At 42.4% G+C, this 16,554-nt stretch overlaps 1 protein-coding gene across 1 annotated transcript in view; it reads right to left on the bottom strand.

Moving 5' to 3' along the window:
- CDH4 (cadherin 4) overlaps nucleotides 1-16,554 on the bottom strand; it is a 759,836-nt gene that overhangs the window by 87,927 nt on the left and 655,355 nt on the right. The gene's annotated exons all lie outside the window — the stretch shown is intronic.

The raw sequence follows: 16,554 nt of genomic DNA, 5'->3' as shown, positions 1-16,554 counted from the left end.
TGGAGTTGGTTGGGAATCTACTGACATGATTATTTTATTTGCCAGAAAATGTGGATTCATCAAAGTTGGACCTCTTCCCAGGAAAAAGTTTGTTCCGATAAAATTCCTGATCTGCAAAAATTGTGAAAAGTTTCAAAACGGTCAAAATGTTCTGTTTTGTCATATTTGAAAAAAACAAACTAACCCCCAAACATCCTTCAGCAACTCTTCATTTCAAATGATGCCCAAAAGGTTAAAAAATTAAAAAGTTCATGATCCAAATGAAATATTTTAAACTTATTTCACAAGCATTTTTCATCGACACCAACTTTTTTCTGATGATAAGTTTTGAAAAGTCAAAGCTTTGTCCAGTTTTGATATGCGAAAAATCTTTGGAACTTAAAAACCCCCGCCAACTTGTCCTAGGATGGGAAAACCTGCCCAGATCTAAACAGGACCGTGAAGAGAAACCAGCTACAAGTATTACTACACTGCAGTTACTAGAGCTTCTGTAGATGTACCCAAGACAGCTTTAAATTAGCTAGATCAAGTACTGCTGGCAAGGTGACCATGGCAGTATGGAGCTCAGTGTGAACAACCTGTCCAAGTATTTACTGAGCTTCTCGAGTGGGTTCAGCAGCCTGAGCCGTGGTCTGTGCTGCCATAGCTCCAATTTTGGCAGCACCCAATGTAGTTATTTCAGGTAGCTCAGGCACCGCATAAAAAAGAATCTGCACTGAGGACATGCGAGTCATTCTCTCTTCTTGGGCTGTCCGTTGAGTTCCTGTTGATGAATACTCTTTGCTCACCATGTTCAGGCAATGGCTGCACATGAAACATAGCACAAGTGATGCACAGAGATTCTTGAGCTGTGCACTTCTCCTACGAATGATGACACTTCTCCTATTAACAGTCATGAGCGGCGAGACCCTTTTTGCATTTTTGCTTTTGCCTTCCAATACGTACTCCGTCAAACCACATTTAGTCGCTGATTTTCAGGGAAATACTGTGCGCTGCTTATTTATTTATTTATTGCTACACATCATCTCTTCCGCTATCAAAGACCAGTGGGAAAAATGCACATGCGTTCCAAACCTCGGAGAACATTTCCAAATCCTACCACGTCCCTTCATCATGCCACAGTCGTAATGAGGGAACCGGGCAAGATGAAAGCATATCTAGGGCTCGGAATGAGTGCTTTAAATCATTATAGACAAATGCATACTGGTAGAACAAATCGCTTGGAGAACGAACAATGTACGGAGTATCCTCTAAACACACACGGCATTGCACCTCAGAATTGAGCTCCCCGTCAGCTAAACAAATACACGTAGCCCAAGCACAACAGATCCACTACAGCTGTGCCAATACGATGCAAACTAATTATTCTCTTGGTGGTGTGGGGCTGCAAACAAAGCTAAGCAAGGTGCCTTAACACACTTCTAATCTTCACAAAGCTTGCTTATGTTAAAAAGAAAGCAATGCTTTTCAAACGGGAATTTTATTTGAAGCACGCTTTCATGGATAATATCAGATTTTTCCTTTGGAAGGGCAGAAATTTACTAGAAAAGCTTTAAGTTTGATACAAGACTTACAAATTATTGATTCAGAAACCCTTGGCGAGACCCTCAGCTGATATAAATGTACTATGTCAGCGTATAAAGAGCTGAGAATTTGCCCTCTGCTCCTCATTTAAAATGTGTTACCATTCTTTTTAATAGGCATGAATTGCATAATTGCACGGATGTGAAATTGCAATCTACCTTTTTTCTGTGTGCATAAATTCATAATGCTGAACACCAGAAAAATCCATCCTATCTGAATACCTGAAAAACAAAGGCCACATTAACTTATATTTTGCACTCCGCCTGCCAGGTTTAGCATCAACGTCTATTAATATGTTTATGTGAACGGAAAACTGCAGGTGCAGCATTTGAAATAGAAAGTCTTAGCAAGTGTAAAACAAATGGCCTGTTAGAAAAACCCACCAAGTGAGGTGCTGCGCATACACATAATAGACCCACCCACCATTACATTGGGACTGAACACCAGTATTACGCTCAGGAGGAAAGGGATAATGACGGCAAAGAATATATTTCGCTTATAAGGATTGAGTGCAATGCAGGTCAGGTGACAGAATGGACTGCCTAACTACTACAACAACTACTGTTTACTTCATTTACTAGAGAGGCAAGAATATTTGCAGGTGATATCTGTTATTGGACTGAATGCATGGTTGCAATAGGCACAGCACACTTTGCATATTATAGTACCCTTCATCAGGCCTCCCACTTCCTGAGGCCCGAGGAAGAGAACTGTGATATCCCAAAGCTTGTCTGTCTATCCCCAACCATGCAGATGGTCTAATAAAAAATATCACCCACAGCTATTCTTGCCTCTAATGTAGTTCTTGGACCATCACAGCAACAACATCACTTCAACCCTCCTAGTTACTAGAGAAGTTTTAGGGGGATGTATGCGTTCCTGGAAAACAGAGTTCAGCCCTATCTTCTTCACATAAAAAGAACTGCTGAAATTATTTAGAGGCCCTTTTAAATGTTACAACAATGGACAACATTTAGAGCTTGTTGCTCTAACTTGGGTATTATTAGTTTTTCTTTTGTTTTTTTTATCATCATTTTATCTCATCAGATGACTGGTAAACATCTCTGCCCATCATGCTGGAGAATAGGGTTCATTTCCTCGATGGGGAGGCATTTGTGCATTTTGATTGTGAGGGTGGTTAGGCAGTGGAATAGAGGCTGTAGAATTGACATCGATGGAAGTTTTTAAGTGCAGGATTGAGAAATATTTGTCTGGGATGGCTTAGACAGGATGATCCTACTTGAGCATGGGGGTTGGACTAGAAGGCTAGAGACAGAAGTTACATATACACCAGTATAAGTGATCAGAAACCAGTTCAGATCTGTAACACAACAGAAGTTCAGTGCGCATAAACTGCTTTCAAAATGGCTGAAATAGGGTTACGCTAAACCTGGATGGATGTAGTATCAGACTGAACTGATTTAGGTTAAATCTGATTATTGAACTTCTGTCCAAGATCCTCTCCAGATTCAAGTTAACTCAGTCTCCCAGCATCCCAGGATGCTTTGTACCTTCCCTGTAAACCAGCTCACAGGGTGGGCAGGCTAGCCTTGCCTGATGCTGTCTGCTCCAGCTGAGCAGGGAGCTGTGCTCTAGCGCCCCTCAGCTCCTGGCCTGGGCCACTGCAGACATGTGGCTGCATTTCTGGAATCAAAAGTGAATGTCTGTTCACTTGCTCATCGGTTCAATCTATGCAGTTTAGACTAACATGTGAAGATTGAATTGATTCAGCCTCGGGATTACCGACTCTCTGTACTTAGCTGACATCTTCCTCAGGTCCCTACCAGACCTGTTTTTCTATGGTTCTATGTTATATATTGTATCCTAGTAGTGCTTACAAGTGTCAATGGGAATACTTTTCTGTCTTCAAAGGGCCACGTTTTGCCACCCTTTCCTTTCTTAAATAGCACATTAATCCTTGAATAATCCCACAGAAATCTCTCAGACACAAGGAGTAAAGTATTCCTCAATAGGAGTAAGAGCATCTGAGTCCAGCCCTACATTTCTATCCATTTACAAGCATCATGTGCACCACAACTGTACCTTTCATGACACCGACTTTGCAAAACCCCTTTGAGATCTATGGATGAAACATGCTATATAAGAACTAGGCATTATTAGTATTGGTTTTTTGTTAATGCTCTAAACCATGCCATTTTTAAAATTACCACTGAAAAGTCAGTCTCCAGACATTTGGGAGTTGCAGTTGCCTTGTGCCTATAGTAGGCTGAGAAGTGGCGCTGCATGCCATCATATCCTCTAAATTGATTCATTCTACAGAAGGAGCATCCACAACTAGATTTCTGTGTGAAATATAGCCAAAGGGTACATTTTAGATGCTTTAACTCTGTACCGTTAAATAAAGGCTTACCATTAAAAATGAATGCTAACAGCTCTAGAAACTAAGGAGTTAACCGACTAAGTCTCTCTTTAAAATGCTAATAACAGACAATGGTCTGTGGATAAGTTAATTAGTGGAGCCAGCCTGTGTTTAATTATTTCACTTGACCTGGTGCAGATTTATACAATAATCCCTTTAGAGAGGGGAAGGGGCTGTTGGAAAGTATGTGATGTACCAGAGGAAAAACTTTAAATCTTTCTGAGCTGAGCAGGTACTCTTCTGACTAAAATTGGAATGATACACTATTCTTCACTGTAAGACAAGCTCAAATGGAAAAAGAAATGCAGGTTTGAAGCACAGAGATTATGCTAAGGACCTGGTGAGCTTTCCACTCTGATACTTAACTTTTTTCCCCCTATTCAGCTGGGATTTTGCTATTGAATAATGTATAAACCAACCCACGGTAGTCAGTGGTAGGATTTCAGGAATAACTTGAAACAAGTGCAACCAGACTTGTGTACCAGAACTCTCTGAACATACTAAAATGTGTGTGAATAAAGAAGAGTAGCTACAAACTTTATGATATTGTATTTGGGATCTTCCAGGAGAGACGCTATAAAACCTAACGAGTTCTAGATGAATAAAGGAGAGGGAATGAGAACTGAGCAAGTCGGTTAGCACCTGAATTCGTGTTCAGAACTTTCTAATTGGAATTCAATTAGGCTCTAAGTTTTTCTTTGACTCGTCAAACCCAAATTAGTACTTTTTCATCTGGCAGCCATTTTTGTAAATTACCTGAATATCCATTTATATGATAGAAATTAATGACTTTGGAAAAAGTCATTACTGTTTAGCATGTGAGATAGTATGTGGAGAGCCAGAGGACGTAATATCTTAATGCCAGCAATCCTTAAATGAGGCCAGGTGCAGTGGAAGAGAGTCAAATTCAAACAGAACAGAGAGAAAAACAAACTAGAGGAACGACTCTGTTATTTCAAGGAGGTCTAGATAACAGGTGTGATTATAAAGAAAAATTCCCTCTATTTGAACCAACTAGTAAGAAATCATCCTTGAAGAAGGCCACTCAGTACAGGTATAAATTGATGCTAAAAACCCCTTTAAATGCCAGCGTCTCTCTCCATTTCCAGATGTCACCACCATCCTTTGCTACCCATCAGAAATGGCTTATAAATGCACAAGAACTTGGGATAAAACCCCTTTCTATAGAACAGACAGCCTTCCCATCACCGTGCAAATGTTACTTTTGATTGTAACTCTCTACTAAAACCGACACCGATGACGGCAGATGAACAAGAGTCTCCGGGAAGGGGCAGGACCACGAGTGTATCTGGCAGCGGCACGGGAGAATCTCAGCAGCTCTTTGTCACTCTCCTCGTATCTGAGAAGGCGCTATGACCAAGAGACAAGCTACCCATCAGCTCCTACGACAGCTATATTTCACTGGAACAATGGAACTGTCAGCCTCAGGAATGAACCTGTTCATCAGCACAGACAGACCATTTTTGGCAATGGGTACCACTGGGAAATGTGGGACTAACTTCTCGGATGGATGAAAAAACTCGTCAGCATTACCTTCGCCTCACAGGGAGAAGAATTCTTTCTGAAAACAGACTTGGCAGATCGGCCAAGTAAACACTGTGTGTTCATGGTAAAATGTGTGTAAAGTACTCAGCAGTAGGTATGGAGTATACATCTAGCTGGATAAGGCAACGCTTGTGTCGTTTTACATAGTTTTTGCATGCGTAATTGTATAGAAAACATATTGTTATGCCATAGTATTGTTGAAGAGAAGTTCAAAATCTAAAAGCACCTGGAGTGTCTCTTGTATCAGAGTCCCTGCGCTTAAAAATGGTGGTGGGGGTGGTGTATCTAAAACTCATTGAATACCCCTGCCACCATTTTCAGGCGTGGGGATGCTGATACACGAGATGCGGAGGCTGGCTGGAGCGCGGTAATTACCACGTTCTAGCAGACTCGATTACTTGCGTCTGTGTATGCATTGCTTAATTACAGCATGTAACAAGGCACTCTTAAGCACCAACACAGGAAGCTAATCAGGAATAGCTATTCCACTTTAAACGCATCTCCTACCTTAAGCATGACCCACTATGTCTCTTAAGCGAATAAGTGGAATAGGAAGAACTTGCCTGATGCTACTCCACAGACACCAGCGCCCTGGGGCTCACCCAGCAGGGATGCGCTGTATCAGCACAAAAGCGGCTTCCCGACCGACAGGAGACTGTTACGTATGCTGCTGGTTCAGAACTTCCCAAGTGTGCGACCGCACACCTCCTTTTCATTAGCATGACCACAGGAGCCAAGGATGAAATGTCACATGGACCTATCGATCTAGAACTAAAGATCAGGCCTGGCATCTAAGTGATTGCGATTATCTCTCTGTTTGTCCAGATTAGGTGATTGAATGCGTGCGCTTTGCTCTGTTTTGCTTGGTCTTTATTAGTGTTTATCTGTGTTTGTCAAGATTATTTACTTCCTAAAGCCCTTAGTGATATTAACACCATGTGTAGCTGAACAGGTAGTATAATTAGTGAACACCCCCCCGTGGCATCAGAGTGGTGGTGAGCTTTTTTGCCTTGCATTCAAGTGGCGTCTGCAGGCCGTTGTGGCTTGCATAGCTAATCATTCTTTGACCAGATAGGCCTGCATCCAGATCATCTTCCTTCTTCACACGATTGCATGAGCTTTGTGAAATAATAACTACCGATGACATTGCTGAATGTGCTGTGTGGCCTTGCTCTAAGCAGGAAAAAAAGTCGTGGGAAAGTTTATTGTTTTGTAGGAAGAGCCCGACTTACTTTCTCTGGGTCCTATATCTTCCTGCTCAGAAAGCTCCCGCCGTCTCCTCATTTCTCTAATCCTTTTATTCAGCTTCAGGTTTTCCTATGATCTTCAAATCTTTTTTTTCCCAGGGACACTCATGCTCACGCCTGAGTTCTCTCTCTTTCCATGCCTACTTTCCTTAGCTAAATATCTTGCCTTATGGGTCTTACCTCTCTGTCTAGCCCCATATCGTACCTTGGGTATCACTGCAGTATATGAGGAATATCATGGTTTATCAGAGAAAAAACTCTTTTGAGCTACATTTAAATCTAGGAATCACCTTGAACACTTACGCTCATGCAACGTGCTTTAGTACTTTCTTGAATGTCAAACAACACAGAGCCTCTGGATCAAGCGGGGGAATTCGATCCAGAGCTGAGAATTCAGAAGCCCATATCAAGACTCCATAAATAATATTTAGGGTTCCAGCAACTTCAGACATGGAAAGACACCATCTTTTCCTAAGGCAGCAAGAGCCCAAACAATTCAGGGCTTTGCAAATCAAAACCTTCACCTTGAATTGGAACATAAGTAAACGGGAAACGGGGAAAGGTTTTGGAGACCAGGTGACATGCAATCTCTACAGCAAATGTTACTAAGCCTTAAGTTCACAGACAAGTTAACTTAGCTTAAGGTAGGAGATGCATTTAAAATGGAATAGCTATTCCTGATTAGCTTCCTGTGTTGGTGCTTAAGAGTGCCTTATTTTGAATTTGCTCAATCTACCTTGGAAGCAAAACAAACCAACGTGGACTGAGGAACTCTTATTTCAGAATACAAGTGCCCACGCAAAGGCCACATGTGCCCTGGGATAAACCATTTTATTTTGGGACAAAGAACAGTTGTTCACACATCCATGTCTGTTGCCCTGGGATACATCCTAAAAAGGTTTAGGGGATAAGAAGTCCTAGCAGTTTATTCCAGGGCATCGCAAGTGCATCTGAATGGTTTTCTCAGGATTTCATCATTGAATTGATGGCAGAAAAGTGGCAGTGCATTCAACCACTCACTGAACCCAGATTAGAAGGGCAAGGTATCTACACACCAATCCCGGGATATTACTGTCCCAGGACAAACACGGGCACAACTTATCTGGGGACAAATGCAACACCTGTTGGTAGCTAAAGAATGAATAAGGAATAGGTGTTTTGAAATAACTCCCCTTGTCACCACTTTGGACTACTAGTCGAGGCTCCTAACCCATCTTCAGGAAGATGCTTATACTGAACACCTTCCAGTTATCGAACCTGGAAGGCACAGATCACTCTGGCGAGGTTTGCAAGAGAGAAAAAGGCCACAAGCACTGGAACAAGTGCAGAAGGGGATGAGATCACTTTTGGACACCGTGAGTATGCTGCAAAATACACTGACGTATGCCCCTCACTAACGGGGGGCTCTCCTAATACCAGCTCCCAAAGCATCTCTGTCATGTTCGGACTCCAGAATCGCTTGCGGTGGGTTGACAGAGGCTGAACCAACAGCGACTAGAGTAGGTTCAGCCCCTCCCAGCTCTAACTCCTGACATCTACAAATTACTCTGAGTGGCTCTTCACTGGGTGCACACTGTATTTCCAAAGGTACTAAATGGGGTTAATAAAACGAACCCTCTTCACTGATGAGTGGTAGCACTCCTCAGAATAATTTGCTGACATAGGTCATTCTTGTCTGTAATGAGAAAATGAAATGCATGTTGGAGTGATGGAACAAGTTCAAATCAGTCCCACATACAATGTAGAAATATTAACCAGAATCAACTGTAAATCTACTAGCTAAATTCAGCTTACAGCTAATCAGCTCTTCTTTTGACAAGAAATGCTGCTGTGAAAATGGGATAATTTCATAACTGAATAATTTAACCAGTTTTATCTTTAAGCAATGATAATCAGACATATTAACATATAAAGCCTTGGTATTTACATTTTTGTTACATGGACCTGCAAAATTAAAAGGTATCAGGAGTAACACGGTATTTAGTGATAAGTGACACTTAGAGAGAAGCATTCATTGCCCAGAACAACTCTATGCTTCAACAAATCCCTGGGAAGGAGTGGGGCAACCAAGCAGACAACCAGCGCACAGCTCGCTGCACGGTAGAGGCATGGGAGAATTTCTTCATTTTTAATAGCAAAGACAAACTCTTACTCGTTCATAGCTTCATTGATTTGGAGGCCAGATGGGACCAGAACATTATTCAGCCTGACTTCCTAGGTAGCACTGCTGACGGACTTTCGCTTAGTTAATATTGCTTTGAGGCCAGTAACTTGTGTGTGACTAAGACATCTCTCAAACTAGATGCATGCTAAAATATGCCAAAAAACAAGGTCTGAAGACAGCAAGAGGTGGGAAATCCACCACTTCCCTTGGAGGTTTATTTTAGTGGCTAGCTGCCTCACTTCTGGGGAAAGCGTGCCGGGAATTTTTAAGACCATGTGTTTAAATACAGAGGTTGGCACAGCTAAAAAAGGAAGTCCAAGGTTGCACCTTGCAAATAACTGAGAGTTAGTTCCCTCCTTTGTGCATACAACTTAGAGCAGGGGCGGGCAATTATTTCAGGTGGAGGGCCGCTTACTGAGTTTTGGCAAGGCATTGAGGGCTGCATGACAGGCAGCCAGGGGCAGATAAATATTACCTTTCTACATTTTTTAGGGGCCCCGCGGGCCAGATAGAATAGCTTGGCAGGCCGCATCTGGCCTGCGGGCCGCATTTTGCCCACCCCTGACTTCAAGCATTTTTTTCTTTGTGTATTTTTAAAGCACTGACTGCCAAGTTCCATCTTTGAAAATAAAATCCTTCATACCCATGGATATCTGGTTGTTTGAGGTCTAGCGCAAAAGAAAATAACTGAGAGAAAATAAAAAATGAAGTACTACTCTGCAATCTCCCTTGATTTAAGCAGAAGGACTCTGATATCAGATACAGATAGTAAATACAGCTCATATTTTTGATGGTGCCTGTCATAAGGTGACATGCTCCTACAATTTTGCGTCAGTCATTGCTGCTCTTTTGAGATGGCTAATTTGGGTGAAGAAAATATGAAACATTCACCCAGTGTAGACAAGCTGCATCAGTACATATGCATGACTGTTGATCTGCATAGATTCACTCATGTATAACTTGGATCACGTCAAGAAATATGACCCTTTGGAATCAAGCTGCAACAGATGTTCCTCTAGCCTTGCTTGGAGGAGGAGGAGGAGGAGTTGCGTATTGATATGCATGGAAGAGAAATAAATTTAGCAGAGGCCAGATTCCCTTTGGACTGTTCCAGAGGAATGAAAGGGTTTAAGGCTTCCAGAAAGGCTGAGCTTAGGACCATCCTGTCACAAGGGAACTCACCAATGTTGTAAAGCCAACAAAGTCAGGTGTATGCTTCTAGCTAAGCGGCTGGATGCAGTGCTCTGCACCTTGGCAGTCTAGGCCTGTGCAATGGAACCATTCTAGCTGGGTTAAAGTTGAGTAGTCCCAAGGGTGCTCAAATTTGTAGACTCAACTAGCTCCTGGCAACACCTATAATTAGACCCATCCGAGTAATGCCCCTTCCTTCTCAGTGTGGGCACATGTGCCTGAAAGCTTGCAGAAAAAGACAATTTTTTTTGTGATTTCTTAGTTGGTCTAATGAAAGGTATCGTCTCTGAACCAAGAATTCTAGAGTTTTGCGTTTCTTTTTGTCTTAAACCAACATGGCTACCAAATATATCCCTGAAACATGGCAGATGCTGAATTTTAGCCGATTTTGGATTTAAAATTCATTGCTCAACAACAAGGAAGATTTCTACACCTCCCTGCCTTTCTGCCATCTGACACTGCCAGGAAGGGAATACTGCCTTATCTGCATATCAAAGAGCAACTCATAAAGACACTTTCATGGACCCAGAGGAACAGACTTCCACCTTCAGCTTCCTCTCTGAAAAAAAGAAGTTTACTTTCTACCTATGGGGACTTCTTACCATCTTAAATTTTCCCGGAGTCTGACGAAGGCATGTGTGCCCAAAAACTTGCAGAACAATACATATTTTTTGCAATTTCTTAGTTGGTCTAATAAAAGGTATCCTCTCTGAATGAAAAGTTCAAGAGTTTTGCATTTCTTTTTGTTTCAGACCAACACAGCTATCAAATACATCTCTGATCTATGCTCTGCTATCCAATCTGTCCAATAACTCCACAACACAGCAACCAATTGGTTTCTAATGAAATGGCTCCATTGGGTACCTGAAGACAACTGCTGTCAGCATTGACACCCCAGCGCTCTGGATTGCTACTACTCTAGGCAAAACCAAACCATGGCATTTGGGCTATGTAACTCATGGGAAGAAAGCAGCAATGTTATTTTTTTCAATAATGCATTGCAAAGTGCTTTTCTCCTGGCGAATTCTAGTTTCAGCAAAGACATACATTTGGAAGAGATCAACAACATGGCCAAGAGAGGTCAAGGTCGAGAGAGCAGGCCTTGTGAGGAAAGGCTGAGAGGCATGGGACTCTTCAGCTTGCAAAACCACAGGCTTAGGCGGGACTTGGTGGCAGCCTGTAAGTATATTGGGGTGTGCACCAGGATCTGGGAGAACGGCTGTTCACCAGGGCACCCCAAGGGAAAACAAGGTCTGATGGACACAAATTGCTGGAAGGCCATTTTAGATTGGACATAAGGAAGCACTTCTTTACCGTCTGAGTCTCCAGAGTTTGGAATAGACTCCCCGCTAGAAGTGGTGCAAGCACCTACTCTGGACATGTTCAAGATGCATTTGGATGACTGTCTTGTTGGGGTCATCTGGCCCCAACTGATTTCCTGCCTTTTGGGGCTGCGGGCTGGACCCGATGATCTTGCAAGGTCCCTTCCAACCCCGATGTCTACGAAATCTATGAAAACATCTTCCAAGCAATCAAAGGACTCTTTCCTCCCCGCCATCCCTTCCCAATCCTGCCGTTTCATTCATAAATAAAATAAGCCATTAGCATAGTTGTTGGTAGGCATTCCCTTTTATCTTTCACTTGGCTGAGAAAAAGACTTGCAACATCACGTTTTCAGAAAGCGAAGTGTGGTAATCACAGAATTGGATTTCATGTATTTTTAAAAGCATTTGCGGTAGCATAGCTCCAATCACTTTTAAAAGAAATAGAAACACAGAGCAATTCGAAAAAGCCACTTTACAGCTCCTGACTTTCTTATTTATTTAGTTTTAAACATGAGATGAATGTGCTGGAAAAGACCTTGTTCTAAAGGAGATCTCAAAAAAGTAAGCAGCACTTCACTACAAGAATCACAGAGCTGAAATGCTTATTATCTCAAATAAGCCCGGATGACATTTGAGATGTCTCGACGTTTATTGGTCTGCCAGCAGTGTGTGGAATCAGCCAGTTCCTTTTCTCTTCTTCTTTTTTTTTTTTTATATATATATGCTCAAAGTCCTTGTTCATAAAATATTTAGCAGAAGCTCTTCAGAGGATGATATTGCCTATGCTGTAGACCCGAGAATGGTTTACTGTGCTGCTGAGACAGATATCTTGCCACAAGAGAAATCAATGTATCTGATGGAGTTGAATTACTGCACCAAGAGCTCATTGGCTGGCACGCTTGCCTTCAGATTGACGGTCTGGATTTGATCCGCAGCTGGTGGATGTGCCGAGCCTTAGGGAGTTGGTGGTACCAGCACAGTGTGGGTCTAGGCACGTTCCCGTGGGGGGAGGGAGGAGGGCTGCAAGGCACTCACCCCTTTGTCTCTGCGACATACTTGGGTGGTACAAAGCAACGGAGAACAACGAGGATGGGAACGCAATCAAATTAAGCAGCTAGAATGACTTGCAATTGGAGACTAGCCATGCCTAGTGCAACCTAGCTGTGCAGCAGCCTGCTTAAAACCAAATAAAATAGCCTGACTTTTCCCCCAGAGCTTTGTTATAACCTGTCCATCTCTTAGGTTTATGGCCTTTCTTGCTAATCCATATATCCCATGCTCCAATCACTGTCTGATTTCCCCCCCCCACTCGTAATACATTCACCAGCAATCCTCTTACATCTGCTTGACTTTTGTCTGCTTCAGAGCAAGTATTTGATTTTAACCTTTTCACGCTAGCCTTGCTATTTCAATGTGCCTCTGACGATCTAGTTCTTTACATTCTGAAACCCTATCATTTTTCCCTATTAGTTCAATAGGAGAGAGACTCTTTTGTTCCACCTTTGGCATTTTTCACCTTTATGCAGACAGGAGCTTAAATCAGACTGTTGCTAAACTGTCCTCCTTTAATAATTTTTATGAAGTGCAGTCCAATTATCTTTATCTTCCTTGGGGATCCATTCAATTAAACACAGGCATAATGAGTGAATGGACACACAGCTTTGTAACCATATTTACATCCAGATTAATGGGAACCAGGTAAGATAACTTTAAAGCCATCAATATTTTAATACCTTGGCTTTTCATTTTGCTATCTTCAATGTCAGACACATTTAGGAAGACTAGAACAATTTCAGAGGCTGAGTTTTTAATTTCCTCCTCAGTTTGTGAGAAATCAGAGTTTCTGCATTTCTATAAATTACCAGAACTTCTTAGAAGGGATTTCTTGTGTTTTTTTTCATCTTCACGGTCATCTGAAACACTGCACAGGACAAACCCTGAGCTGTAAACCCAATCATTTACTGGAGACTCAAAACATTTAATTGACTTATATGCATATTGCTGTAAAATCAGTCCATGGTCAATATTTAAATGATGATTCTGAGAAAGCACTAGTAAATATACTGCAAGAAGCATCCAGCAACTAGCTACATCGCCTTTTTCTCTTGCATTTACCATTCAGATATAATTGCTTTATCCAGTGCAAGGTGTAATGTTGGACGTACGATACGGTCCTGTTTTCTCATTGATATTAAGGCTCTGGTAGTTAAATCTACAGCCACCGAAAGGCCTCTTTTTATTGTTGGACCAGTGTAAAAGGGTCTCAGTGTAAAGAAGAATCAGGCCCTGTATCAACACAGCCTAGCAGCCCAATGTCATGGGCGCAGTGTGACACGTCGATAAACATCCGAGAAAATAGTCTGTACCCGGGGAATATATCTTGGTTGCAGTAGCTTCACTTGAACGGGTCAGATGTGTTAACATTTTCATTCAGATCCCATCTGCATTCAAACTGCTGCTGCAATTTGGCTCCTTCTCTTAATGAACAAACCTCAGCAGCAAAACTGACTTGAGGCCCTCAAGAGGCTTTCTATTCGAGACTTCAGCCAGAACTTGCAGTACGGTTAGTAAACTTGCAAACTACAGTGTTCAATTTAGATTTAATAAGATTTTATGTTACTAGAAAAAAAAATCTTCACTTTAATTCCAAGAAAATCCAGGGAAGCAGCATAAAAGAACCACATGCCATCGTGTGAGGGTAGGCCTGGCAGTATACCTGCAACTCGGCAGCTTGAATTTACCGTCTTCTCACCTGGAACACAGCTGTGGGGCAATTAATATAGTGTTTCCACATGTTCATTGCCTCTGCACCATAATTTCTTAGAACTAAAGCACCGGGAAAGGGAGCACAAAATGTCTGCATAGTTTTTCAGTTGATTTGAGGTGATGACATCCTTTGTCTCTCCCCTCCCTACTACCCCTGTTGCGATGAAAATGAGGAAGGTCCAGACCCTTTCTGTATTCTGCAGGACATAGAGCAAAGTCCTCGCTCTATTGACATCCATGGAAAATGGCCTTGCTGCTGATTTCTACTGGGCCCTGTTGTGGAATAAAGTTTTGGTAGTCAGCGGCATAAAGCTTTGGGTAGTTAGTGGCATAAAGCTTTGGGTAGTCAGTACTATAAAGCTTTGGGTAGTCAGAGGTTGTCCTGTCAGTTCTTGGAGGACTACGTTGTCTATGTCTGTCCTTCTATGACAAGTGGACTGCAGCTTCAGCACTGTCCGGCATAATCTATCTGCTTAATATTCAGGTAAGTTTTGGGTTTTGTAAATAAGCAAAGCAAGGAAAGGTCAGGTCTGTCCCTTTTCATGTTTGCAAAGTTGCCTAGATCAGACTGGGGAAGAAGCAAGAGGTAGTGCCTTTTCCTTTTTTTTTTAATTCCTTTTTCCTGTCTCCCCATCCAATCTCTTGCAAGCTCTTCTTTCATCTGCCGTCCTCTTCAGATAGCTGTTTCACAGAGCTTTCTCCCTCGGGGTCAGCTCTAGCTGAGATTATGCCCCGAGCAAGTCCGTAGTCTGTGTCAGCTCCATTGGGCACCCCTGGTTTCTATTCCAAGTCTTTTAAATGCCACCAGGCTCTCTTCTGCCTGCTGTCAATTTTTTTTCATCCAGTTCCCTGTATTTACCAGTGGCCACCTTCCTCCTGCTTGCCGGCTGTGTTTAGGATTCCAGCTTCCAGGCTGAATGGAAATGTGTCGAAGCAGCCTGGTATCCTTAGGCCGTGTGCCGCCTGGAAGCAAAAAGGAGCCCGAGGTGTCTGAATGCAACCGGCAGAAACAAAAGTGTCGATCAGCCGGCTTTCGACAGAGGGCTTTGGAACCGGAGGCCTCGACGCACAGCAAAGGCGGCCTGCCGTGATTGACGCCGAAGAGATACACTCTGACATGAAACCTCCGCACCCTCACGCCCCTCCAATTGCAGCATCTCAGACAACGAGTCCACCCACCAACCCTTTGTATGCGCTCTCGCACCCATTTGGTTTCACTCACAGATAAGGAAAGAGAAATAAAATTTAACTAATCTTTGGAAGGCAGCGGTTATCAATCTAGTGGGCTCAGCACCGTTAAAAAAAGACTGCCTTGCAATAATTTACCTCCGGAGCACGGCAGCCTGCACTTAATACTGGGAAGACCACAAGCACTATGGTTCATTTTATCATTGAAGCTAGGGTTCTGTTTTCTTCTCAGCGTTTGCTGTATTATTACTGGGCTATCACAGTTAACCAGCACTGCTGATCATTTGTGACTTCAGCAAATAAGACTGAAGTGTTTGAATATGGACGGGTGCTTATTCTAACTAATCACCAGGAAAAAAAAATCATGATATAAGTCCTTCCTTCACTCTGAGCCAATCAGATTTGATCCTGGGGATAGAAAACTTCACTTCCCAGGCTAATTCAGATGACTTGGATTTGAGTCAAATTTGAAACAAGAGAGCCTACCAGTTATGCCAATCTGATTGGGTTTTTTTATGCATGGGGTTTGAAAGTCTACATTTAGACTGCCCTCAGTAAAACATCTCCTGATGCATTGGGGCTCTGAGAACCATTGCAGCTAATCTGAGAAGGTGAACTACAGTTTCATGACTTAAAATATATACATTTTTTTCCCATCTGAAGGAACTGTACATTGTAAAATAGCAGAAAGGAAACGTATCGGGAACCAAGGGGCTTTGCAAAAACCAAAACATGCCCCAACATTTCTTGAAACTCACAGCTTCCTAATTTTATCCACGCAGAGTCATCAGCAAGAGAGAGCTAGACCGACACACAGTAGGGTGGGTGTCATATAATGTCCAAGAAGAAAGCAGTGTGTGAGAACTGGCATGAGGGTGCTTTAATGAAATACTGAGATTTTTTGACAAGGGCGCTGTAATTGTGTACAAAGAATACACTGTAAGATTTACAGAAGTTCAAGATCCGTCTGTTCCTCGACCAGCGGGGGACTGCTCCCTACAGGTATTTTCTAGGGCTTTAATTATAGTCTTAAGTTATCCAGGGGCAGCCTTTCATCAAAACGCCAAAGACAATAATTTTACAGACTGCTTATGATTAGGACAAATACTGGACCAAACCTGAACTGCGCGCACACGCCTCTAA

This window comes from Alligator sinensis, unplaced genomic scaffold (genome assembly GCF_000455745.1).
Source record: "Alligator sinensis unplaced genomic scaffold, ASM45574v1 scaffold1046_1, whole genome shotgun sequence".
NCBI classification, from domain to species: domain Eukaryota; kingdom Metazoa; phylum Chordata; order Crocodylia; family Alligatoridae; genus Alligator; species Alligator sinensis.
This window is presented reverse-complemented; position numbering and strand designations above follow the sequence as displayed.